This window comes from Mustela nivalis (assembly GCF_964662115.1).
Source record: "Mustela nivalis genome assembly, chromosome: 6".
NCBI lineage: Eukaryota > Metazoa > Chordata > Mammalia > Carnivora > Mustelidae > Mustela > Mustela nivalis.
The window spans coordinates 59,332,546-59,335,280 of record NC_139025.1 but is presented as its reverse complement, the minus strand read 5'-3'; positions in this window follow the sequence as shown (position 1 = coordinate 59,335,280).

Genomic DNA, 2,735 nt, shown 5'->3' with positions numbered 1-2,735 from the left:
GGAGTACTCACAGCTTTAAAAAATTACAGAAAGATTTACGATGGAGCAGAGTCCACTTGGAGGAGGATGGTTTGTGGAGACACTAGAGTATCAAAAGACAGCAGTCCATTTACATTTAAAAAGGGAGAGGAAAAAATCCAAGACATGATAGGCAACCAGGAAAATATTTTACAATGACATATGTGGTTTACATGTCTGTTCTGGGACTGGCTGTGTCTTTGTCTCTACAACCCTTGAACAATTCATTAATCTAGCTAATATTATTAGCAGTGGCAAAATGTCTATTCCAAGTAAATAATTAAATTAAATATTCTCCTTCATGTCCAATGAGCCACTGTAATAAGCAAATCAAGCAGATGTCTCTATGCTTTTTTCAAAAAGACTTCCAAGTCTCCCTATACATACATAAACTCTCTGTGGGATCTGAACCCAAAACAGACACACACCTCAGACAAAAAGGAATTTCTTAGGTAATAACTGGTGAAATAGAACTTCAAAACTTTGTCCGACCCCCTAGCCTTTTACGTTCCCATTCCCTAACCCTTCCATCCTCACCTCAGAAGCCTTTTCTCCTGAATTTTCCCACTTCTCCCAATAGAGCTCTTCTCAGAAAAGGATTTCCTCTGATTTGTAGTTTATATCCCTGACAAGGCTCCAAGTGTTATCTTCCAGAAGCAAGGCTTTTTAATAAGGATATAGTATCAGATCATCAGACAGCCGTATCCTGGAAGGCACACTTTTGCCCAAGGGAAATACTTCTTAACAAGTGGTCCATGAACCCTGCATCAAATCACCCAAGAACTTAAAAAAAAAAATGCATATTGTCTTTGCTCCGCTCTAAAGTTTTTGATTCATTAGGTCTGGGGTGAGTCTCAGTGTTTCTAAAGTACACTTAAGTTTGAGAACTATGGTTTCAGGATGAAGAGCATGGAGACTGGCCTCAGTAGATGTAGCTGTACTTTATTAATTGTGTGATACTGAGTGAGTTAATCTTCCTGATATGTGTTATGCTCACTTATAAGATCAGATAATAATACCTCCTTTTGAAGGTTGTGATGAGACAGTGCATGGTCAAGGGCCCAATCCATTAGGACTCTTTAAGTTGTGAATGAACAAAAACTTACTAGCTCACATAACTGAAAGTTCTGGAAGGAGAAAGATCTGGCTTCAGGGTGTGCTTTATCCATAACTCAGTAAGACTTTTTTTTAATTTTTTTTCGTTTTCTTTTCTCATCTCTGACTTTTGCCATGTTGACTCCATTGCCAGATAGGCCATTTCTTTGTGATTACAAGACAGCTGCAGAGAATAAAACATGATATTTTTCCAGGCTCCAATTTCAAAGGAAAGAGTAAAAATGATTCTCTCCAATTGGACTGTTTGAGATAGTTTATCGGTTGTGAGACACCACTCCGTGTCTCTCACTGTCCATCTCCTCCATCTATGTTGCTGAGTCTGCCCAAGAATAAAGGCCCTGACCACACTTCTCCTGGATTCTTTCTCAAGGTGGTGTTTGTTAGCAAGAATGGTGAGCAATCAGATAAAGTCTCTTTCAAGAACACGGAAGTCTTGATTATTGCTTGCTCTGAAGTGGCGGTTTCCCCACCATCATTGTTCCTTAGCTGTGACACAAGCCCACTGGCACACGGTGTCCAGATGGGCTCATATGGTTTCAGCTCCATGAGAATCAGAAACAAAAGGAACTCATGCAAATCATGATGCTTACTGGCTGCACCACGAGTAATAAACTCTTGTCTCTGACCCAGAAATTCTGCGTCTTCTGCTGTCATCCATGAAACAATAGATTGTGAAGCAATAGACTATCTTATTAGCTTGTAAGTTAAGTAAAATGGAATTTGGGACCCTGACAGGATCTACCACTGAAGCCATTAGCAAGGTCTGAGGAGTGTTTTTGGCTAGATCTGGGCTATATACTTAACCCTTGGAGCTGAGAGGGTCAACTCCACCCAGAAATGGAAGGGTTAGGAGGGTGGATCCCAAAAGAAAAAATGAGATGCAATTACCCTCAGAAGATGAGGAAAGGTATATTACACGGCAAAAATAAAATTAAAAACCACCCAGCACAGATCTGGGAACCAAACAGATTGATATAGATAACTCAATAAATGACAGATGATATTATTATTATTAATCATTGTTGGTATATCTTTAAGAGAAAGAGAATTAAAGTGATTCATGTTTTAAAATGCTTCTGCTTCTAGTCATATATTTAAGTGGATGGTATTAGAGTAACTTTAAATATGCAAAACTTTGATTCATTTCTTCAAATGTAAGCACATATGAAACTGGCACAAGATATATTTTCATTCATATATTTTTTCTACGATAAAGAATATAGTCACTTATTTGGGAAATTCAAAACATCTCACAGATATAACCGATAGTTTCCAAATGGCTTTAGCATCAGACTCCACATCTTTAAAATGAGAATTAGATTAATAACAATATAGTACATTCCTATAAGGTGAATGACACCATTTATGCATATTTTAAAATCAGGTGACACAGACATTTTACTATGATACACAGCTTACAGTTAAACATATTGAAAACAGCTTTGAGATTAGAAACCTAAATGAATAAAGCATGAAGTGATACACGGAGATTTGGTTGAGCCAGCTCTGAAATTACATCTTATTATCAGCACTTGGGGGAAAAGTTTGCTATAAATACAGTTTTAGGTAACAGAAGCAAACCCACCACAACCAGGATAGGT